Source organism: Dipodomys ordii, unplaced genomic scaffold (genome assembly GCF_000151885.1).
Source record: "Dipodomys ordii isolate 6190 unplaced genomic scaffold, Dord_2.0 Scaffold76, whole genome shotgun sequence".
NCBI classification, from domain to species: Eukaryota; Metazoa; Chordata; class Mammalia; order Rodentia; family Heteromyidae; genus Dipodomys; species Dipodomys ordii.
Genome location: NW_012267292.1, coordinates 5,191,788 through 5,217,058, shown reverse-complemented (window position 1 = coordinate 5,217,058; position 25,271 = coordinate 5,191,788). Strand labels below are relative to the sequence as shown.

General features: G+C 40.2%; 1 protein-coding gene across 1 annotated transcript in view; it reads left to right on the top strand.

Moving 5' to 3' along the window:
- The window catches only part of Chn2 (chimerin 2), a 330,737-nt gene that overhangs the window by 72,308 nt on the left and 233,158 nt on the right, over nucleotides 1–25,271 (top strand). The gene's annotated exons all lie outside the window — the stretch shown is intronic.

Sequence of the window (25,271 nt, the reverse complement as noted above, 5' to 3'; positions counted from 1 at the left end):
AAAGGAAAAAAAGCCAGAAGTGGCGCTGTGGCTCAAGTGGTAGAGCGCTAGCCTTGAGCTGAAGAGCTGAGGGACAGCACCCAGCCCAGAGTTCAGGCCCCATGACCAGAACCAAAAAAAAAAAAAAGACCTAAAATTTTTATCAGCTATTTGGTAGGAACTTATTTTCTTATCTTTAATAAACATATTTATAAACATATCAGTTTATGAATACAATGCCTCTTGATCAGTGTTACCCCCTTCATCATGCTCACCCATCTTCTCCAACTCTGTGTAATTCCTCACATTATCTGGGTCCATATACACATTCAACATTATAAACTAAGTGTCACAGAATACAGACTGTAGTGATTGAGTGGGTAAAAAAGAGAGGGCCCAGGAGAGAGAGTTGACTGGGGGACCAAGTTCATGAGTTTGAGAAAAAGTCCTTTTTACCCACAACAGTGATTTTTGTCATATGCATTTATGTTTACAAATATCATCTTTTACTTTACATGCAGGTAATTCTTGAAAGGCATCTTAAAATAATTAGTAGAATTTTTAGGTCCCTAGTGAAGATAGCTTGCAGTTCAGATGGAAGTGGTAAAAGGAAGGTAAGGAGAGAGGGGCCTTGGGTAAAACACCTTCAAAAAATGGTTTCACCGACAGCTCCCCTTTTCCTTTTCCCTTCCTTTGGTCAAATGCATTTGACCATGGCTAAGGTAGGTCCCTGACCAACTCCAATGGCCACATAGACAAGTTCCAGACACCAGTTATTTTGTACATCCAATAAAAGCCTTCAAGTTGTTTGCTCTTGATCATGCTAAATGAACAGATAATGATGAACTTTGTTTCCCTGGTAGCTCTTGTAATGCAAAGTTTTATGTTTCTGGTGTGTATCTCCAGACTGTGCAATTTAGAAAAGATCTAGGGTCTTTCCATTTCTCCAAAGCACTCTGCCCTCTGTGTGTCTTTGGCCAGAGCCTCAGATGGACCTAGGAGGAATTCACCAATTCCCTTGGTAGGAAGTCCTGTTCTTGGAAGTGGTCCTGTGGCTCAAGTGGTAGAGCACTTGCCTTGAGCTGAAGAGCTGAAGGATAGCACCCAGGCCCAGAGTTCAAGCCCCACAACCAGCCAAAAAAAAAAAAAAGAAAGAAAGAAAAAAGAAAATGAGGAAATCCTGTTCATTTACTCCAAACTTACAACTGAATTTGAAGTTAAGAAATAACATCTTGCAAAGAGAGTGATTTGCAGAATCAATTCTTATGCTTCAGACATTGATTATGTGGTGTTGGGAGTTATTTAGGGCTTTTGTTTCTCTGATTTCTTATGCAGCTTTGCATTTTCTCATATTTTCACTGCCTCTAACAAAGGAGTCTTCCTTCCTTCCTTTTTTCCTTCCTTCCTTCCTTCTCTCCTCATTTATTTTTTCCCCTTCCTTCCTCCTCTTTTTTTGTGTGCTAGTCCTGGTGCTTGAACTCGGGGTCTAGGCACTTACCCTGAGCTTTATTTTTATTCAAGGCTCATGAGTGAGCCATAGCTCCCTTTCTGGCATTTTAGTGGTTAATTGGAGCTAAAAGTCTAATGGACTTTCTTGCCTGGGCTGGCTTTGAATTGTTGACTCAGATCTGAGCCTCCTGAGTAACTAGATTGTAGGTGCAAGCCACTGGTCCCCAGCTTCATCTTCTTTCTTTGAGACAGATATTGTTATTAGCCTCGGTTGTCCTGGAACTTGCATTTCAATTGCTTTAGATTTCCCAATGCTTACAGGCATGTGCCACCATACCCAGCTTGGGAAATAATTTGTATTTATCTTTTCTCTTTTCCTACCAGTGTTTAGGAGGAACTTAGAGAGACTGAATGATCGTGGGGAGGGGGTATGGATTAAATTGACATCAACACTTTACTGTGAGTGCAGAAGAAAGGATTTCTGTTTTGTTTTTAAAAAATATTGAGGTTCACTGCAGAGTGGTGAACCGAGAGCAATTACTGCTAGCAGTTGGGCAGGAATACTTCTTCTCCTGGGTAATAACGTTACCAAATTCTCCTAAGTCAGTGGTTCCCAAACTTTTGGGGATCAGGACTTCCTAGTTGTCTTATTATAATGATAGAGGACATAATGTCATACATAATGTTATACATTTCATATTGATCAATATTTATTATGATAGAAATTAAAGCATTTTTTAAATTCATAAATAATTTATTTCAAACAATATGCTAACATAAATTCTTTTTATTTAAAATAGCATTTTCCAAAATAATGACTGAGGATAGTGTCATTATTCTACATTGTACAAATCTCCTATGAGTTTAGCTTAATGGGAGATGGTTGGATTTCATACCTGTTTTTGTATCCTGTCTGTGGTGGTACTATATCCAGCATTTTCTGGAAAGCTCCATTATGAATTTGAGAGAGAAAGTGAATGAACAAGTCAAATTGCATCTAGTATTGTTATAAAAGTAGTTTCCATGTCTTACAAACCTTATGAAGTTCTCAGATTCCCATTGTTCCCAGCTCATATTTTGCTAATTACTTCATTAGGTACAATTCTCTCCCTGCTCCAATTTTATGTCTTGGCCAACTTGCATGGTACCATTTTTTCATTAGCAGAAATTGAACATGGTGAGCCAAGCAAATACTTTTATTTGGCTTTTGGTGCATGCATCATACATATGGACCTTCCAAAATCATCCCAGAGACAAACTAGAGTAAGACTAGCATGACATGTGCAACTGAGTTTTTTGGCCAAGCTCTTAATGTGAGGACCAGCAAACAAGATAATCTAGAACATGACAGACCTTTTTCCATACTTTGCAACATGTGAACAGCAAATTTCATGTGCTATACCTCACTTGGACAACACATACGTTTTCCCCATTCCAAATTCATTCTGAGTTTCCTGTTTCCAGGATCAAGACCAGCTGAAATGTACTACTCAGATGGCCAACAATGGAGCTCTCAATTCATCTACTCTTTGATGGATGCTGACTTATCCCAATCTCTTCTGACTTCTTTTTTTCCCCTACACTAATCGAGGCCAAGACTGAGCTAAGACAACAAAAAGATGAGCACGAAAAGGAATCAGTGGCTTGTAAGGATTGTAGGCCTGTTCTACTCAGTGCCAGACATTGCCGGCTGGAGAGAATGACAGAGGATACAGCCAGTTCGTCTGCGGCTAACACACAGATCAAAGAAAGGCTGCTCACAAACCAAAACAAACAAAAACACATTTTGATGTTGTTCTAGCATAGGAACATCATTTTTAATGTGGCTAAGAAAATATTCTGCTTTGTTCTCTGTCCTTTTGGAAAGCTCCATGCATCAGCTGTGACTTCCCCAGTGCGATTAAGGACAGTTGCTGCAAAAAAAATTAACAAATAAACAGGACGTTTTTATAGAGAGGGGAGCTAGAGATCACATTGAGGAGGGAAAGGAGCAAATGAGTGGTGTGTGTGTGTGTGTGTGTGTGACAGAGAGAGATAGAAATAGAGACAGAGAGAGAGGGAGAGAGAAAGAGAGAGAGTACATATATGACATGGAGTTATAGGTCAGAGACTTGTGTCCCACAGCAATCAAAGTCCCCTAGATCTTGTCTCTTTGCTACCACTATCAGGCAATCAGTACTCCATAGGAGAATGGAAAGCCAGTGTTTGATGTGTCACCCCTGTGTCCATCTTGATTGCTCCCCTTCTCTGGGTCTATGCTTTCTCATCTATTAGCCTTTTCCTCTTAGAATGACAACAGTAGTTACATCATAGAGTTTTTTTTTAATGGAAAAGTAACATTGGTAAGAGCTTCTTGAAACAGCTTTTTATAATGAACAAAAAGCACAGAACAAGTACTAAGCATTATTATATTCTTACTGGCATCTCAAAACTTGTAATCTGCAAAGTTGAAGTTTCCAGGTTGGTACAGGATTAAGTTAGAGAATATGTAATCAAGCTTAGGAGAAAATATCAAGGATGTACTATTAATAGTGATATATCAGATTTGGGGTCAAGTGAAAAAAATGTAATTTTATATAGTATTTTCTTGAGTAAGACATGACTACTGCACTGTTTAGAAATCAGGGCAGTTATTTCTAAATAAATAAGTGTATAAGAGCAACCAGAGCAGATACAACTTTATAATCACAGCTATAAAAACAAAAGCTGGTATGTATGGACTCTATCTCTACCAGCACAGCTGAATACTTGATATGTACAACATTGTCCTTCTGTCCATTACAGCCCTGCAGAAAGAGGCTAGTATCCGTACTACTTTTCAAGAGAGTGCGATCACTCGGTGTGGCTCAAGTTGAATGCTGGCCAGGCAAGCATTGACCTGACCCTGAGGCAGGCTAGTTCTGGAGTTTGTAATATTCACCTATGTATTGCACTTTTAGTCCAGACACAGGTGGGATCTCAAAACCTGACAATGTCTGCAGTTGACAGAATAGAGTATTGATTTTGTTTTTGTTTTCTTTTAGGGAAGATAAAAAATGCAACGTGTTATGCAATGTGTTATTGGGGGGAGAAGGTGGCTGCTCATTTGGTGAGTGATCTAGCAACTCAAGGACTTAAGCAAAAAATAATTCTTACAAGGAGGGTGGTCAGGGATTCTAAGACTCTCCAAGTAAGAAAAGGTAAGGAGGAGACTAGGAAAGAAATCCACACAGAGGTTCTGAAAAGCATAGAGAAGAGGTAGCCCAGGATATAGCCAAAAGAGGGGCCACAGGGCAATGCCAAACCTTCCCAAGTAGAGGAGACCCTTTTTTTTTTTTAGTTAATTAGAGGCTCTCCCTGGAGAGAGGCCTGGATAGTCCATTCTCTGATTGAAAACAGAAATATGCCCCAGCAAGCATATAGCTGGCTCTTTCTACAGAGCTTGTATAACCAAGTGCAGAAATGTACCAAGATGCCAGGGAGAGCTGTGGAGATATCTATATTTGAATCACAGTTCTGCCACTTACCAGCTATGTGGTAGTGAAAGTAATTACTACTCCAAATTTTCATAGGATTGTTATAAGGATTTTTCTTATTTAAGACAGAGAAAGGAAGAGGAGGCGAATATACTTCTGATATTCAATGTATATATCTATATAGGGAACAATCTACATATATATGTATTTTGTAATATTCATTGAAAGTTTCAGGTAACTTGAAGGGATGGGTAGGATTGGGAGCATGGGGGAGAATAATGGAAAACATGACACTGATCAAGCTGCATTATAATTATAAATAGATATTTTGAATTGAAACTCCTTTGTACAACTACTTAGAGATAATTTAAAAAAATAAAATTAAGAACAGAAAAGAAATTACAAAGTTGAGTGTGGTGGTATAAACCTGTAGTCTCAGCACTCAGGATGCTGAAGCAAAAGGATTTGGAGTTCAAGGCCAGCATACCTAAACCCTGTTTTAGCAAATGAACGAACAGACAGGAAGGCAGACAGACAGACAACCCTGCACCAAAATAAATGGCATGTAAATAAGTTATTTATCCAATTGTTAAATCCCTAGAAAATGGAAACCGTTATTGTCACTGGTAATTCTTATAATTGGATTTTCACATTTTCTAGTAGCTTGACCATTAGTTATTTTCAGGCATTATCTATCATACCAGCACTGTGGTCAGAAAGGAGCCTGTATGGAGTCAAGCCTTGTTCATGACACATGCATGGTCTATGTACAGGATGGGATCAGTCAAGCTTCTCAGCTTAATCCTTCTAGCATGCAAGCAGGAGACAGGCACTTAAGATCCTGCTCCTGGCTCAGCTGAGAAATTTCATGGTTTACCACTTCCTGGTGTGGTAGGTTACAAACCTCTGACAGGGTTCATAAACTCTCTACTCAGGCATCTCAAAGGCCACATGTGTGCACCAAACAGGAAAGCTCACTACCTCTGAAAAAGACCCAGGCTTGTGGCTGTCAGACACAGGGACCACCCTCCCTGCACAATGCAGATCATTAGCTGAGCAAGGAACCCCAGCACACCCTTCCCTTATTAATTGAATGGTTGAGGCACAGGTATTGTTAGAGCATCTTTCGGCACCAGATTGTCTGCTCAAGGGAGAAGTCTCCTTGTGTTACTAATTTGACAGAAAGATTACTCAGACTGGCCTAGAGGTGGGGTAAACATGGACAGTAAGCAAGTGTCTTTAGTGCAGCTAAACAATTGGCAGGATTTGGTGTTTGGTATTAAAGTCTCTAACAAAAATTCATCAGGAGCTGTCAGATCTAGTAGGGAGTGACCCAGAATGTGAGCAGGACGTACATAAATGAATGAGCCAGTTTGGGTTCCTATAAAACTTGATTTACAAAATCAAGTGGCTGGGTAGCCAAATTAGCTTGCGATCCCAGAGTTTGCCAGGGACTGATCAAGGCAGAGAGCTTATTTGCTGGTTGTATCCCATGGTCAGTAAGATAAGAATGTATCTTGCTGCTGTTTCTGCTCTGAATCTGCTACCTGCTGTGCCTTGGGAGAGCCCAGAGCCCTCCATTCCCTCCCAGCGTCCACTTACCGCAGGCTCTGCAGTCCTAGTGACTGAGCTGATGACCTCCTTTTTGTTCCCATTTCTGTTCTCTGCTTGGCTGGAAATCCTACTGTAAGCCACCGCCTGTTTGGGGGAAGGTGGTCACTCTGGCTTTCTGGTCCTCTCCTATGAGGAATTAAAATGACCCCCTCCCTTGGTCTTGGCCACCAGCCCAGTCATCTGTAATTAGAAAGATTAGCTGGACCACAGGCTGCCACCTGTTAGATAAAGAGCATGGCCCTTTCATGAGCATCCCTCCCCTTCCTGGCTGTCTCTGAAGCGTGTCTCCCTAGAACTAGCTCTAGGAAACCTCAACCCTCTGGGCTTTGCCCAGGCCCTTCTTCCTTGTCATGCCAGTTGACCCTTGCTTGTTGTTTGCTGATGGCTTGAATGATAGAATCATTTTCACTAAAGAATTTTAGATTATCAATTTATATATATATTATTTATATATATATATATATTGATAATCTGACAGATAGATAGATAGATATTGCCAGTCCTTGGGGCTTGAACTCTAGGTTGGGGCGCTGTCCCTGAGTTTCTTTTGCTCAAGGTTAGCACTCTACTACTTGAACCACAATGCAACTTCTGGCTTTTTTCCTGTGATTAACTGGCAATAAGAGTCTCATGGACTTTTCTGCTTGAGCTGGTTTAGAACCGTGGTCCTCAGATCTCAGCCTCCTTAGTAGCTAGGACTATAGGCATGAGCCACTTGTGTCTGGCTCAGTTTTCTTTTATGGAATATTAATGTGGTACTCCTGAAATTATGGGTTGTGATTGTTTACAAAGTCAAGAGGACAACAAGGAAATAAAACTGTTGAATTGTTCGTGTTGGTTGGAATTATATCCCAGCCCCCTAAAATGTAGAAATCAAAGCAGGTTTTCCCATCTGCCCTTACAATGTCAGCTGTCTTTGATGATGAAGTTAGGGTACTACAAAAATGCTAGGCTGGAAGAAAACTCAGACTATAGGTGGCATTTATGATAGTAATAGTTCATCTGCTGTCTCTTTATTTATTTTAATTAACAAAATGATGTACAGAGGGGTTTCAGTTACATAAGTAAAGTAATGAGTACAAAGATGACTTGCTACAGGGGGGGAGGAGTGGGGGAGATGGGGGAGGGAAGGGATAGTAGGAAGAAAACAAAGGAGGGATAACAGGAAATGTACTCATTACCTTACTCATGTAACGGTAACCCCTCTGTACAGCATCGTTACAATAAAATATTTTTTAAGTAGATGATTTGCTACAGACATTAGAGTGACTCTGGTCAGTAGGTATTTATTGGGACTCTAGTTTGGTTCAGGTGTCAGAACCATAGACTGTGTCCTTGCCAGAGAAGTTGTATAAACAAGTAAATACAAGAAGGTACCAAAATAACTGCAATAGAGATATGTACTCAACTGCCATCCTCAGAAGCAGAAGCTTGAAGTTTTGAGGATATCTTCTTCTTTCTCTCTCTCTTTCCTTTCCCTTTCTTTCCTTCTTTCTTTCTTCCTTCCTTTCTCTCTCTCTTCCTTCTTTCTTTATTTCTTCTTCTTTCTTTCTTTCTTTTTCCTTTTCTGTGGTGATTCTGGGACTAGAACTCAAAGCTTGGGTGCTGTCCCTGACCTTTTGTAGACTGGTGCTCTACCACTTGAGCCACAGTTCCACTCCATTTCTGTTGTTGTTGCTTAATTGGAGGTAAGTGTCTCCTGGAGTTTCCTGACTGGACTGACTTCAAACCTCAATCCTTAAGTCCCCACCTTCTGAGTAGTTTGGATTACTGGTGTGAGCCACCAACGCCCAGCTTGGGGATCTTTCTCAAATGACATGATTGGTAACCTTATGGGAATGGACCTCTCCAGCCTGATAACAAAGAAAGGCACTCCTGGGTTAGGATCAGTTTGTCAAAGGTAGGCCTCTGGCATGACAGTCTTATTGGAACATGTGGCTCCTGGTAGGGGACAGGGATGAGTTGAGTCTGGGCAGTGACTGAGAAACACCAATGGAAAACTCTTAGAGAGATGTAAAATGCAGCCACATTTCTGTTTCCAGAAGATGATCTTAGAACAATAGGATCTTGAATTGGGGGTGGGGTGGGGAAGTGGATGGAGGAGGTAATGAAAGGGACAATACCCTACTGAGAAGCTATTATAAAAGTAAAGCGTTCCCCCATCTAAGAAGTAAAAGCTAGGATAGAAGGGACAGGGAGGTATGATTGCAGCTAGGACAAGAATTGATTGGATATGAAAAGTGAGAGGGGAAGTTTTTGTTTTTGTTTTTGTTTGTTAATGACTAACAGTACAGAAGAAGGTTGGGAGGAACATGAATTGAGTTTGAGTCATCTTAGAAACAAAGAGACAGAGTTACCCATTAAATTGTCAGTAATGTAGGATACGAGAAAAGAGAGGGAATTGGAGATAAAAATGAAATACCGGTGGTAATAAAATACAGGGAAATAAGTTAGTTAATTCAGAGAGTGTATGAGAAGGAAGGACATGGGAGGGAAGGGCATAGAAGGAAAAGAGAAAAGGAAAGGGAAAGGGACATACGGAGGGAGTGGGGAGAGAACCCAGTAAATGCCTGCATTTAAGGAAAAGAGAATGGAGAAAAACCAACCAAGCATACAACCTTTCTGGATTGCAGGACCTACAAGACGCATCAACCACTAAATGATCTACAGAATATTTTAAGCAGCCTAGGAATATTAACCCTTATTCCTTCAATTCAGGCTGCCTTACTTCATTCATTGGTTCCTTTACTGATTTATTCAATGAATATTTCACTAAGCACAGAATAGCCTACCAGGCACTGGCATAGACATGGTTCTTCTCTGTTTTTCTGTCAACAGCTTAGCAGAGAACATAGATGTCCAGAAATATAGTAGCAAACAGAGGTTTTCATGAGAACAAGCTGTGATTGTGAATTCAGTGATTAGGTATGTCATGGCCCAGCCTCAGCCTAGACATTGTTATAAAAATGAAAAAGGATTATAGAAGTCATGACATTATCAGAGACATTTATAGGATTATAGTTTATAAATATCATTATACACACCATCTAACTGAATAGTTATGGCTGACAATGCTCTTGAAAATTGCCTGTTCTTATTAAGCGATATATTCAGGTAGTTTGAAAATCAAAATTCATGAAATGGCAGCACAAGTCTCCTTTCTAGCCCATTTCTTGTCCCTAGTCTCTTTTCCCAAAAAACATTTTGACCAGAAGCTAGTGCCTGTAATCCTCCAGATCTCAGCTTGAGGCTGGCTCTCGACAGAAAAGTTGGCTAGACTCCATTCAAATAAACAGCTAAATGCAGGGATGGAGATGTGGCTCAAGAGGTAGAATGCCAGTCTAGTTTACAAATAATATTCTGTGCATGCATTCCTTTATTCTTTTGAAAGATGTAGTACAGTTTTTACTTATACAACCTCCCTTTTATGGACATTAGGTTATTTCTAATATTCAGCTATTTTAAACAGTGCTGCATCATTTCACACATATGTCAATGCATTGGTAGGATAGATCTCTAGGAATTACTCCATCAAAAGGAATGAATGTGCACACATAATTTTAATGGTTAGTGCCAAGTTTGTCTCCATAGTGATTTTTACACTCCTACTGGAAAGTTCTCCATGTTTATGAAGACTGTAGGAAGTGAAGTATCTTTGTATAATGTTTTTTATTGTGAAAATACTGTACAGAGGGTTACAGTTACATGAGCAAGGTAATGAGTACATTTCTTATCAAGCATTGTTTCCTCCTTTGTTTTTCCCCTACCATCCCTTCCCTCCCACCTCCACAACTACACTCCCCTCCTCACCCCCCCACCTATATTGTAAAGTTCAGTTTTCAACATCTCATTGTTGCAATGGGTCCACCTGTATCCCTATTTAAACATTTTGTTTTTACCTTTCCCCTCCCCAACTTATACCCAGATCAAATACAATGAAAACAGGGGTTATACCATGGGAGAGGGACATACAAAGCAAAAAAAAAAAACATCACATGGTACTGTATAAATACATTAAAAACAATAGCAAGCAAGAAAAAAAACCACTTCTGTCCCTATCTTGGGGTTCATTTCACTTAACTTCATCTTATCTGGTCATATGGTTTCCCTTATTTGCAATAACTAGTATATGTCTGGGACAAGTGGAAGTAAAGTATCTTTAAGACACCATTGTGAGCTGAGGGGTCTTATTGGATGAGATCTTATCTTCCTTCCTCCTAACCAGCAGCTCTTCTGCCTGCTGCCCACACTGAGAAGTGGCAGTTTCTTGTCAGAAGAATCCCCTCAAGGGCCTATCCAGATATTTGCCTCTTCGAGATAGTTAAACAAGAGAGAGGCCTCTGTGTGTGATGTCCTTGGGGTTGGTATTGCCTCTTGAGCATCAGTGCCCACGACACAACCTATATTGTTCTTGAGTACATTGCAAATTGGACAGTATCCGCTGATAGGGCTGCTGCCTCAGCAGTTGGGTGCGGGTGGCCAAAGTGGGGAAAAGCTAGGACTCCTCAGCCTCTTCCACAAACAATGCAGTGATGGTGGGTCATGTTGACTCAGCAGAGACATGGTAGAACAGGTCAGGATGGGAACGATGACCTCATCTGGGTTTCGACCGGCACTAACGAGGTAACTGGTAGTGCATGTCGGCTCATTTGTCTGTACAAGCCATCTCGTGAGGATGGAACTCATCGCTTCTTGATTCTGTTTGTTTTGAAAATGCTGTTTCACCTTGGAGTTTGGTAGGAGGGAGAGGAACAAATGCTAATTGGGTGGCTCTAGGATTGCCCCATATTGATGCAGCTTCTCAATTCAACTCAGCAGATTGATACTCAGGAAATTTCAAGAAATTTCTATTGAGTGCCTGCGATGCACAGGGCACAGTGCAGAAGTGTATCCAACTGAATGTTTCTGTACTGTCAGTTGTAAGGGCCATTTCCAGCCACTTTGGTAGAGGGAGTCGCCCTTACACTACCCATTGCTAGCCATTCTTTTCTTTCCATTACCAAGCTGACCTGATTCACTTTGTTAAAAATGAGTTCTTAAAAAATGTGTCAGAAAATGAGTTGTTATAAAATGAATAATGTTTGAACTATACAGGGGGATTTTTCTACTGAAGGGAAATTCTGATGCGAAATTGTTTGAGAGGTAAAACATTACTTTCTGATTTATCTCCTTGGTCAAGGACAATTTTTACCTAAAGGGAAAATAAGTCAGAATTTAATAACTTTAGGAATCGGAAGCAATATCGAACCCAGACTTGAGAAGTATTTTCCAGAACCTAGGAACAATGAACATCGTGTAGATGACAATGGGGCTTTGGTGGTCTGAGGAAAGCCTTGGTGTCACCTGTGACAAGGCCCATGATGGCAAATCAATCTTCCAGGATGGAAAATGAGAATCATGAGAGAAAGAAGAAGAAAACTTTCAGCCAAAGGAGAGACAACAGCAGGTGGTTGGCACCCAAAGTGGCAGAGGAATTAAAGCCATGTAGTCAAAGTGGCAGCACAGAGGGGAATTGAAGAGGAAACAGAAGCTACCTCTCCATGAAGCCAGGGACCTGACCCACTTTCATGTTTCCTATCTGAGAGCAGATTGACTCAGGATGTATGACCTCTGCCAAATTGTCATTCCTGTTGCTGCCATGTGTTTGCTCCTAACAAGGCCTTACGACTCTCCTGGAGAGCCTATCTGGGTCTGGGTTACTGTTCCAAAGGCTTTGTATAATAACTCATTTAACCCCTTGAAAACTCCTTAAGGAGTAATTATTCCTATTTTATAGACAAACTGGGTTCAAAGAACTTGAGTAGCTCACTCAGGGACAAATACTATGAGTGGGAAGTCCAACTATGATTGGCAGAATTTTCCTATGGTGCCTAAGATTCCAGCCCCTTACGTTGAGACCTTGTAGATTACCTTCCTCTTCGGTGTGGACAAAACTTAAAAAGATGTTGAATGATCACTTTCCTCGTTAGGTTATATTACATGGCAAGGGGGAAGACATTTTGCATATAGTAAGAAAGATGGCCCTGCCATCTTGTATATACACTTCTCTAGTTCGGGGAGGGGAAGGGAAAAAACAAAATACTTAAATCGGGATACAGGTTGACCCATTGTAACAATGAGATGTACAAGACACTATGTTGAAAATGAACTTTACAACTTGTGGGGGGGGGGAAGGCATAGTTGTAGAGGTGGGAGGGAAGGGATGTTAGGGGAAAAACAAAGGAGGAGGCAACAATGCTTGATAGGAAATGAACTCATTACTTTGTTCATATAACCCCTCTGTACAGTATTTTTACAATAAAAACGTACAAAAAAAAAAGAAGAAAGATGGCCCCATCAATTGATGTTGGAATCCAAAGAGAAGCTTCCCTAAGTGGGCTTGGCATAATCAGATGAGTTCTTTAAAAGAGAGTCTGGGCCTTTGCTAATGAAAGAGACTTAGATTGGAGTATTCTTCTACTGACCTCAAAGATCCAACAGCCATCCTGCGAGTAGCCTAGGGAGACAGCTATGTGACTAGAACCTAAGAGTGGACTTCAGGAGCTGAGAAATGAATTCTGCTATCTGGTGAGTTTGGAAAAGGACTCTTGAGCTTGAACTACATCTTTATTTCAGCTTGAGAAATGTGAGCAGCAAGCCAGCTCAGCCATGCCTGCGCTGGGTGCGTAGATATCTTTTAAAAGACCACTAAGTTTATGCTAACTTGCTACAGGACAGTATACTATACGAATACACAGACCCATGCCTCAGAATTTATATGTCATATACTTTCACATGCTAACTCTAACAAATCACTTCATCATCACTAAATCCAGGGAGAGCTGGGTACAAGGAGGATTTCCCAGTCCGGGGTCTTCATGTAACATTTCCTTCACAGCAGAAGCCCACCGTGTGAACACAATCGGGAAATTTCTCTGCTTGCAAAAAAAAAAAACAACCCACAAGCAGGAAGTTGTGTCACAATGAAGCTCAACTCTTTTGTTTGCATCTTTTTCTCTTCCTCTTGAGGAACTGAGCTTGAGAACCACCAATCTGGCCCAACCCATCTAATCTTTAAAGTTTCCTCTGCAACATCCTTCCACTTTTCTGTCCTCCATGTTTCATTCTTTGAAAGTATTTCTTTGTAATTTAGCCCTCTGTAGTTCCTGCCATTGGATTTAGCATCAGTCATCTGATTCACAGAGCAAATGGAACCATCTTTGGCAGAACAATTTATCACATCGTCAAAAATAGCTCCCATGTTCCATTCAAGACACACTAGACATATCCTTGTCCTCATAGGAGTTTCCAATCCTTTCTTTCCTACTGAATTTCATGCTGCCCATGTTTCTTTCAGAGTAAGGTCAGGAACTGAGTACAAAACTCTTAGTGTTGACTGTGTCATGTGAAATACGGCAAGGGTGGCATCAGCCTCAGTCTAAATATTCTTTTGCCTTGATGCAATGTGAGACCATATTTGCTTTTTTGCAGCCACACTGGAGTATTATCTCACACTACACAGTCAATCAAATGTCCTTCATTTTGCACAAATAACTATTAAGACAGATCTTCACAGCCAGGTGCTTGTGTGTATTTCCTTTATCCTGAACACAGCTTAATACAGAGCAATCTATGTCCAGTAGAGATATAGGACATAGCTGTAGGATTCTGTCTATGTCACTTACTAATATTGCTTTGCTGATTAGCATCACCTTAACTCTCAGTTTGGTAAGCATACCATAAATGTCCTCATTGGACAGAATTTGGGAGCTGGAGAAGGCTAAAGTGAGAGTTCTCTGGCACCATGCAGTTGACCTCTTCTTAGTGTCTGGGTCTTTCAAACTGATGTCAATCTAGCTGGCTATATCATCCAAAGGCAGTCGCCTAGCTCATACAGGTGTTATCTGAAGCTGGGAACTATGTCCTAGAGTTTTGGTCCAATTTGGTTAAACCTCCCAAAGGACCACAGGAGCTGCTCCCAAAGGCTTACAAAAGCTTCAGAGCCCATCTTCTCCAGGAGATTTGCTCCTCCACTTCCTCGTTCTCCTTTTTTTTTCTTTTTCCTCATTCATACTCTCCTGGGAAAACATAAAGTGTATTTCAGCATGAAACAATGAATTTTTTTACTTCTGGCCTTTTGCTAGTTAATTGGTGATAAAAGTCTCTTGGATATTTTCCTCCTGAGCTGGCTTTGAAACATGATTTTCACCAGCACCTGGAGAAAACACGAACCTTAATGTACCAAAAAGACTGCGGTAAATGTGCTCTTGGTTTCAGAGAGAAGTCTGCAATGGGTGTCACTGGAAGCAGAGGAGAGGTTAACATGAGAAGCAGGACAAGGTGTGGGAGGGGGAATGGGTGAGATCTACATGGGAAGGATTGTGCCTGGCCAATCAGCTCATTAGATTATCTCATATTTGGTTCAAGCTGGGAAAGGCAGAGAAATTTTTGGGTCTAAGAGAACCTTGTCTTTTTTTTCCAGTGAGTTTGGAGCTATCAGGTTTTAGTGCTTAGCTGTTTCAGCTCTCTTATTCTCAGGGAGGTGGAATTAGGAAACTGGTCCCAACGCAGAGGAACTAGGGGAAGAGGAACAACATTGAGTTCTAGGCACAGGAGAAGACAGTGAGGAAAGAGCCCTTGGGTTTGAATTATTCTGCCATTTACTTATAATGTTGCTCGGACAAATTTGTCCCTGTGCCTCAGTTTCTCATCTGTAAGATGAGAAATTGTCGGTAAGATGGGAATTATAAACTACTCATGAAGATGTAGTGACGACCAGAGTAATGGGAAAGGCTGAGAACAGATCCTGAACATTGGATAACCCCTATACTTACTTTGGTTTCTATATCAAGCCATGCCTAAAATAAAACCCCTTCTTGACTTTTTTCAGGTCTATACCAGCCAATTTAGGTTGTGTTTTAAATTTAGTGAAATCAAACTGTTACTCTGTTGTTTTTTTAAATTTTGTCTCTTGTAATGGCACTATAATATAAAAAATCTAAAATTACATATTGTTTTTCTGATTGTTATCTGATGAGAAACATGATCTTGGAACAGAATGATTCCCTCTCTTTACCTTTTGGTTTGTAGTTGGACATAGAAAACATTTTGACATTAACATTTAAAAAATATTGCACATACAAGCTAGAGATGCAAGGGCTCATGCTTGTAATCCAAGTTACTATAGATACAGAAATTGGAAGGAACATAGTTCAAGCCCAGCTTTAACAAGAAATCACAAGACCCCTATTTCAACCAATAAAAAGCTGGGCATGATGGTATGGACCTGTCTTTCTAGCTATTGGGGATTGGAAACAGGAGAAGCACAACCATGAGGCTGGCCTGAGCCATAAAGTAAGACCTTATTTGGAAAATACAACAAAAGCAAAAAGGGATCGAGATGAAGCTCAAGTAGTAGAGTGCCTGACAGGAAAGTATAAGGCCCTGAGTTCAAAGCCTAGTATTACAAACAAACAAACAAAGCCAGGCAAGTCCATAAGCATTGCAACTAGGCTTTCATAGAAAGCCTAGTTTATCTCTGATCATGCAGTAAAAATTAATATAAAATGAATCAAAATAAACATTAAATACACATTTTAAATACATACAGCAGAGGAGGAAAGGCAGAGTAGGCTGAGGCTGTGGGTGAGGAAAAGCACAGGGGAAGCCCTGGGAACCTATGCTGGGTTCAGCACGTGATTCTGGACTATTCCATTCTGCTTGGCTTCCTAAAGTATAGAACAAGCAGGGTGGAAGCTGAGGCTTCCTCTTTACTGTGCGTTTCAAATGTGTGGGAGCTTTCTTAAGCACCTGTGCTAACACAAGTAAATTTTTTCTATGGTTGGAATGATAAAGAAATGTAACTCTTAATAAGACAGTCTGTCTGTGATTGCTTTGGAATGTATACTATGTATTTGAAGTCCTCACTCCCTTTATGAGGATTTTTGCTGTCTCTTTTTCCTCTTTTTTTTCCCCCTCCCTGAGTCCTCACTGTCCTTAACAATCAACACAGAGTTTGGCCATTGTAGCTGAGACCCTCCACAGAGGCCCTAGTTAGCTCTAATTAGCAGAAAACATGCAGAGGGGAACAATAAGGGAAAAGAATAGACAACAAATATGAAGCTGGAGAAAACAGAGACAAAGAGATGGTGACAAAGCTGGAAGCTTTGTATGGGTGGGTGGGGGGATGGAGTGGGTATAGGACTCTTTTAGTTTTCTTAGCATGGAAAGCCAGTCTGGTGTGGCATTGGAGTGGGCACTCAGGGCTTTGCAAAGTGATTAGTGAAGGGACAAGGGATGGATAGATTAGCATGAGCATTTGGCTGCCTGTGGAGTCACGTCATCCTGCCAACGCCACCAGCCCAGGGACAGTGGAGGAAGAAAAATCACAAGAGAAAACTCAGAATACTCATGTACCAGCGCAAAATGCATTTCTGCTGTTCAGGCGACAATGTCTGAAGCATTGAATGAGGGACAATGTGCCATTTTGAGAAAACAATAAAGTTGCATGAACTCAAAGCGGTTGCATTTATTTTTTTCTTGAAAACCCTGGTGTTTATTTGCCAGTAAACATTCATTTCATGCCTCGCTATTTGGCTTTTAGGTTGGACTTAATTAAAAAAGCTGTAGTATCTTTGAGTCCAATTTCCTCTTTTCACAGAGCATCTGTCCCTAACAGCTTGTGTGAGGCTTTGGCCACTTGTTGAGGCCGAGGCTGGAGGAGGAAATGACAGAGAGAGGCGAGGTGGACATACGCCTCTTGTTGGAAGTGGCAGTCCTCAATTCTGCATGGGCCAGTCACGTGCTTGAGGGCTTCATGGTTTAAGCAAGGCAACAGATGTCTCCAAGAGGGGTGCTGGCAGCCTGGCAGCGGCCAGCAGGACTGCAGGTTGGGTTTGAGCACACTGGCGGAGGAGAGAGCCATACATACTTTTGCCCTCTATTCAGAAGTGGGAAATAAGCCAAAATTAAATAAGAGCAAATTCTAGAACTGAACAGAGGATGAAGGCAGAGAGAAAATACTTGTTTGGAACAACATTATCCTGGAAGGGTGAAGAGTTTAACTGTAATCAAACATGCCTATTGCTTGCTATGTTCAAATAAATGGCCCAAATGTTTAAGTCAGTCCAGGCTAGGCTTTGCCTTTGGATACAGCAGTGCTTTGCTTTGCAAAATGTAGCTGCTTGGTTTACCCACGTATATAGAGGTTTGGTTCTGCACATATACATGGAAAACAGAACTGAGGCTTTCTGCTTTTAGATCTCTCATCCACTGTAGTAAGTAACCTGTACTTCATCTGTGATCAAATAATTGTTTGTGCAAGCTCTTACCAATGGGGTAATCTACTTTGCATTTGATGTTTTTACTGTTATTTCTAAAGTGGCTTGTTTGACCTTTAATATATTAGAACTTTGTTCTTTGGGACCTTCATTCCTAAGTCAAAAGAATCTTTGTAAATTGCCTTGTCCTTCTTCTATTAGGCTTTATTCCTGACATTATCAGGAAGTTCCCTAATGTGCTCTTCCCTCCTCTTCCCCCCTCCCCAGACCCCAAACCTGGGGCTTGAACTCAAGGCCTGGGTGCTGTCCCTGAGCCTCTTTGTGCTCAAGGCTAACTCTCTACCACTTGAGCCATAGCACCACTTCTGGCTTTTTAAGTAGTTTATTAGAGATAAAAATTTCACAGGAACCTTTCTGCATGGGCTGGCTTCAAACCATGATCCTCAGATCTCAGCCTCCTGAGTAGCTAGGATATAGAAGTGATCCACTTAACTGCTTAACTGCTTTTTATTTTTATAGCACCAGGCCTATTTGACTAAATATGTGTTGGCTTTGTGTTCTCTTTCTGGAGCTTTACATTTCTCTCCCCTATGTGTCCATATCTGCCAACACCCCCAGATGTTCTGCCTACTTCTGAACTCTGGACAGCTACTGTTTCTTTTATGCAAAGGAGACAAGTCTCATGACACCTCTTAGCATCAGCTTCTATGGCAGCTTTGTTCTCTGTGGCTGTGGAAAATACTGCGTTAGACTTTGCATTGATTTCTGAAGGATAGAGTGAACGTGGCTTCTGAGAAGATTGCCACAAATCCATGGAAGAAGGCCATCTCTGGGCCATATTAGGGCTTAAAATTAAAACAACCACATACCTAGAAAGCCAGCAAGGTCAAGAAAAATAGGACTGTATTTGGCCAGGCAATTTTACCTGAGATTTTCTTGCCACCATAAATGATGTTTAGCAGGTTCTACTGACAGCTTTCCTATTACAAGCAATAAGATGATGTTTATCAACAAATTGAAGCAAAGTATGGATTAGGAGAAAGTACAGATTGCCTACAAATGCTAAATTTAGAAGGACTTGCAAAAATCCTATGATGTTTATGCTTTTAATTTTTGTTTATGCACATGAACATAAAGGAATGATTTTTTTTATAAAAATGTGGTTAGCATATTTATATTAATTTTACTCAAAAATCTATTAGGAACATCTTTCCACATTTCTGAGTATTTGACATCATCTTGATTTTCTGTACATAGCTCAATTATATGAATGACACTTTGTTAAAAAAAACAGTCACCTATTGTTAGACATTATAATTGGTTCCAGTTCTTTCAAATAAACTCTGTTATGATGAGCACTCTTCCAACTATATCTTTCTGCATCATTGATTATACTTTAGTATTAAACCCTAGAAATTTAATTATATGGTCAATACTTCCTATGGTATTTATAGGATCTACTTTGTGAGCCCATTTTTATTTTACATTTTACTTTATATTTCTGTTAATATATACTAAATATATAAAGGGACTTCACTGTGATATTTCCATACACTTGAATCCCCTTTAATAAAGCACAGAACATTCAGGAGGAAACATTAGCAGCTAATGCTTCTGAAATAAAATGCAAGGCAGAGAAAGAGAGAATTCAGTCCTCTATTTTCTGGGAGGTCTTACATAATTTATCCCTTGCTATGAATTTGAAAAGAAAGAGTCTCTGATCTATTTTGTTTCAAGTACTAACTCTTAGAAATGTTTAAAGTAACCTCTTGAATCACCAGGGATGGGTGTTTTTTTTTTAATAAGGACATTTTTTTTACCATGATACACAGATTTGTATACTTGGTCTACAAGAGTATCTTAAATGTAATCATGGGTGGCCAATGAAGAAGACAGACAGGGTAGTGCCTATTCTATACTGAATAGAGATGCATGTTTTTGGTTTGCTGAGGAGAGTTGCTGTAAAATGCAGACAAATAGTATTTCACTGGAGAATAGAAAATACTTAGAGAAGCCAGAGTGCTTTGAGGCAACCTTTCAATCCATTTATCAAAAGAGCTCATAATGGAACTCTCAATTCAAGGGAGGTCAAACACTAATAAATACTGAGAAAAGAAAGTTAAAAGGACATCAAGTTAATATTTTACTATCCTTTCTTTGATCTTGGAAAGCTTGAAATATTTTTCCGCACTAATTTTGTGATTTATTGATTTCTTCCTGCCAATTGGCTTATTGGAACAGACACAGATGCCATGCTTTTAACTACAGCTCACAGCTTCCATTTCTATAGCACTTTACAATGCCAATTCATTTTTATGTATTTGCTGGCATCACTTATTGATGTGGGCATGGTTCTGGAATAATCTTTGCTAGTTAAAAACTGGATCATCATCAGTAAATGTTATCGATTTGGGTTTCAAGGCTGTAACATCTCTTGCTTGATTGCAGTGTGTGTGTGTGTGGGGCTTAAACTCAGGGCCCATTGGCTTTTGCTCAAGGCTGTGCTCTAGCACTTGAGTCATATGTCTACTTCCAGCATTTGCTGCTGCTCTCATAGATTTTTCTACCCATGAACTATGACCCTCAGATCTCAGTCTTTTGAGTAGGTAAGATTACAGGTATGGGATATCAGCACGCAGCTTGCATTGTTTTTCTACTATCCTGGTGTATGAAAAGGGAAATATCTCTATTGTTGACTGAAGAGATCTCTTCATCATCTAGCTGGTCTCCACTCTCTCCCTGCTCAGTCCATTCTGAACCTACAAGGGAGAAAGATTTCCTCAGTGGAAGCCCGGTCATGTCACACGGCCCCCATGTTCACTAAGTCTTCATTCTTCCAAATTGTGTCCCCCACCCCCAACTCCTGTATCACCAGCTTTGTTCTTCTACTGGATTCATTCCTATATGCATTCTGTTCTGTCTTTTGGGGGAAAAAAGGACAAAAATCATACTTCTTTCTTAACAGTATTCTCTCCTCCAACAATTGCTTCTTTTTTCTGTTACATTTAACAAACCTGTCAGTTCTACTCTTCCTTGAACTCACTAGGGTCAGGTTTGGCCTATTACATCACCTACACTCTCTTACCTTCACCAGTGGTATTAAGAGCAAAGATCCATTCTCAGGCTTGCCTTCTCAATTTCATTGTCTAATAACTTTCCTTTTTCTATGAACCACAGTGTATTCATTGTCCTCCTCCTGCTCAGGCTTCTAGTTATAGCTACATCTCTGTCCTTACATTCTACTCCTCTTTCCTTCCTCATTCAGAGGGAAAGACCTTTCCCTCTTTCCAATTGGCCCATAATGTTAGCTATATTTCAGAGTCTCTGCACTTCCTATTTTCTTCACCATGTATACTGTCCTCAGATAATCTGCATGGCTCTCTACCTCTCTCTGCCTGCAAATATTTATTTAAATGGCAGACATACTACTTTACATCTTTCTGAAATTATTCTGCACACAGAATGTCAATTTTTGCTTCACTGACATCTAAGACTAAGACTAAGGTTCTAAATATAATGTTGCATTTATACCATGTCAGTTCTTTAGCAGCAACTGCATAGGAGTTTCAGGAATCAAAAAAGATAGCTAAACTTCACAGCCCAGGCTGAGGGTGTGGTCCAGTACTTGAATATGTGTTTTGCATACATGAGGCCTGGAGTTCTTTCCCTAGCACCAAATACACAGAAACTGGAAGTCAACTCATTCATGGACACTGAGGCCATGATTCTGCCTAGAAGCAATGACAAACCCCAGTGATATTTGGCTACTTACTCATATTTGTCAGCGAGTCTTATAGTTCTTGAGAACTATAAGTGATCCCCAAATAAACAAGATACTAACTAATGCTGCTCTGGCCATGTGGTGGTATTATCACATGTGCCAGCAGAGGGGATTAGGCAAATTGGCACTGGGCCTCAAGTCAGCAGGAACTTGTGGGAGGATTCACTGGTGTCAGAGAGCTGGACTCTAGCCACTAGGCTATTCCTGAATACCATAGGCTAAAACTAGTCCAGGCTAAAGAAACATGCTCTGATGCTGAGAAATCATTGGGCAGGATTTCCTTAGAAGAGGGGAGAAAGGTCTGATCAAGGGCAATCACCTTTAAAAGAATTCTTGCCATCTCAAATGTGTCTTATTAAATATATGCTAACATGCTTCATTTGGGAGGATTCCCTATGATGTTGGGTGGATGATGTACACTTTATGAGTGCTATCCGAGATGTGCACAGTCTAGAGGAGAGAGAAAGAGCCTCTAAGAGAGCATTTCCCTAACAGACTGCCTCTTGCAGCCTGTTAACCATGGGGCTGGGTTCCTTCCTTCCTATTCTGTGTGTTTGTGTGTGCGTGTGTGCGTGTGTGTGTGTGTGTGTGTGTGTGTGTGTGTGTGTTGGTGCTGGAGCTTGAACTCAGGACCTCATAGTTCTGCTTGGTTTTTTCCACCAAGGCTGGGTGCTCTACCATTTGAGCCATGCCTCCACTTCATGATTTTTACTGGTTAACTGGAAATAAGCATCTCACAGGGTGGCTTCAAACCTCAAACATCAGATCTCAGTCTCCTGAGTAGCTATGATTATAGACAGGAGCCACTAGTATCCATCTTTCTTCCCACTTTCTAATTTTAAAAGATGCTTCTTCCTATTGGTTTATATTATTCCATTGAGAAAGGGATGTACAAAAGAGATGAATTGCTCTAAGTCTATTTAACAGTACCAGGAGATAGAAGTAAAAGCAGATATTTAATGAACTTGTTATAAATTGACTTAAAGAGCGACTTTCTACAGGCAAATGCTCCTTGGGAACTGCTACTAACCTGAGTCGATACATAGTTGCCTGTATGGCAGGATCCTGGCTTGAGGGCAGATTTATATTTGACAGTCAGACAGAACCAGAGAGATACACTATTGACAGCTCTGCTGGATACAAAAGGGAATCTGTCCTAAGGAACATTATTAGTGTTGATCTAATGTGACTTTGTCCGGAGAGCACACTCACTTTTAAGTCTGCCCTGATACATTAGCAGAACCTTCTGCAGACCAAAGTAAGGACATGAGTTGGGCTGAGCTTCAGCTTTGTCTCTGTGATTGTTTTACATTCCTCATCCAGCAACATTCTGCCAGCTCTTGATTTTACTGTGCTCATATATTTAAAAAGAGTAGGACTGCCATTTTTTTCAGGGATCTTAAGGTAATAAAGAACAGCTACAGACATAGCTATGGATAGCACAGTATGTAAATGTGTATGCACATATATGCATATGTATATATGTATGTAAATAATGTGTACATATGTATTACTGTATTATTGTACATAAATCAAAATTGATTTCTTGTAATAGTAACAAAATTATGAAACAAGGTGACTGATATCCATTGATGGTCCTATATTTCACTGAACTTCTGGTTGGTAAAGGCATGGAGGACTGAGAGAGAGACACAGTAACTGATATGGGAGTGGAAAGTGACAAGTGCCAAACACTTGAATCTCTCCAGGACAGTGCACACAGAGGCATGGGAATCAGAGAAGTCTCCATGGATGAGGCAGCATTGGATTGGGCCATGGGAATGGGTAAATTTGGAGAGAAAAGGGTTCCAAACAGAGGAAAGAGCTTAGAGGGATGACCTCAGGTCAGGAACTCAGAAAGGACTAAGTGGGAATAGATACATGAACCCAGAGGAACTCAGTACACTGAAACTGGAAAACATGATTGGGTTCACATTTTACAAGCTCTTAATTTCAAGATGAGTGGGCACTTCATATAGAAACAATGGTAAGCAGTTTGTAGGAGAGATGAGGCGAGGGAGAGTATGGCCAACATAAGCTAGGACATTTCAGAGAAAGGAGTAATGGAAAGGGTGATAAAGCAAGAAAGACTCTCTGAATTAACCTAAAAAGAAACTTGAGAAAGCAGGTGAGCTGGGACCGATGGTAAGGAGAGAGTCAGGTGGTCTGTTGGAGTGTCTTTCTGACCTGTGATGCTGGCTTCTGAATGGACAATCTTAGGAGAACACTGCCCTTTTATATTCATTTGTAATTTCAAGTGAAGATGTTATCTACTTTTAATTGTGATTTTAAAGCCAAAGCCAGGCATCAGTGGCTTATGCCTGTAATCCTGCTACTCAGGAGGATCTGAGGATCATGGTTTGAAACCAGCCCTGGCAGGAAAGCCCTTGAGACTCATATCTCCAATAAACTACTCAGAGAAAGCCAGAAGTGGCACTGCACAAGGAGGCTTAGGGACAGTGCCCAGGCCGAGTTTAAGCCCCAGAACCATCAGGGAAAAAAAAAAGCCAAAGTTGCAGCATAATACTTTGAGCCAACAAATGATATAATGGTAAAATTGGTAAAGCTGGTTAAAAAGTAGTAATTTATTTTTCAGACTTGCAGAGTTGTCTTGGTTACTCAAAACACCAAAAGAAGGTTACAGAGGAAACAGATAAATAAGGGGTAATTATTTGAATAACAAAGAGAAGCTTTTCCATGCACTTTTCTCCAGGCATTCTTTAGACAGCAAGTATACCTAATTCTTACCCATTTATTTGCAGGCATTTGATAAAATACTGGAAAGTTTATCTCATAAAACATGATATCCCTGCATACTGCCTCTTATTTTTTTAAATGCTGCTATGTACGCAGTAACTGTAACATAAAAGTTCTAAAAAAACCTGAATGACTATATTTATTTTCTGCTCATCAATTTTGAGAATTAAAACTGTTTTGTTATACATACTAATAAACAAGCTTAAAACTTTCTAATTGCTTTGATTACTATTGTTTTCATAATCTTAATAAGTGGGGAGTCCAGAAATTCTTTCATCAAGTTTTCTTTAAAATATTGAGATAAGGAAAACTTTTGTAATACCATCTCAGAAAACCCTAACAATGGTTTCCTTCACAAACCCTTACAAGAAGTAAATTTAATCATTGTGTTTTGAACAGTTCCCAGTTTTCTTCTATAGAATGCTTTAAAAATAACTGTATACTACACAAAAGAAACAAGGGCCGTTAACAGATATTTGTACACAAATGTTCATAGCAACATTATCCACAGAAGCCAAAAGATGGAAGCATCCCATCACTGACAGATGTACAGATAAACAAGGGTGATATACCTCTATATCTAGTATTTTAACTCAACTGGGATATAAATACTGCACTAAGTAGAGAGCTTTCCTCTGAGACAAAGCCTCAGCTGCTTCTAAACTCTAAGTGATGGAAACTTCCACCTTCATGTCTTACCCTTCTCTATAAGGAAAACCCAGAACACTGAAAGTAGCTTCAGTTCTGGACTCAGAGAACTGAGTCTGAGGCTCCCCTATCCAGACAGCCTAGACAAGTGTCTTAAACTTGCTGTGCTCTATCTTGTTACATGAATTGCCCAACTGGGTATCAAAGAATTCTCATTTATTTATTTATTTATTTATTTTATTATGAAAATACTGTACAGAGGGGTTACAATTACATGGGCAAGATAATGAGTACATTTCTTATCAAGCATTGTAGCCTCCTCCTTTGTTT